Below are 399 nucleotides of genomic sequence, written 5' to 3' on the forward strand. Positions count from 1 at the left end.
GACTTCCATAAGATTTGCCACTAAATAACAGAGGACGAAAGATCACTTCCAAAAGGCCTTCATTTCTCATTTTGCGGTTCCCTGTTCATCATGCAACATTGAACGGTGATCCGTGCCCAGCCATTCACAGACTAATCGAGACAAAAGACAATCCAAGTACTGCAGCTCACCAGTTTCACAGCCCAAAAGTGCTAGAAAATGACCCGGATGGTCCACACCTGATCTTTGCCGAATCTTCATGCACCACCAATTTGCAGTAGTGGTCTCCCACTAAATAAACAATCAAGTGGCTTTCGGGTGCAAATGTTGATTGCAGATATTTTATATTTAAAAAACGCAACATACTGCTGTGAGAATTACACTAGCTAAAAATCATTGACAACACATACAAGAGATGGA

Source organism: Phoenix dactylifera, chromosome 6 (genome assembly GCF_051530095.1).
Source record: "Phoenix dactylifera cultivar Ajwa chromosome 6, Ajwa_hap1_PhDact_Kaust_v1.1, whole genome shotgun sequence".
Lineage (NCBI taxonomy): Eukaryota > Viridiplantae > Streptophyta > Magnoliopsida > Arecales > Arecaceae > Phoenix > Phoenix dactylifera.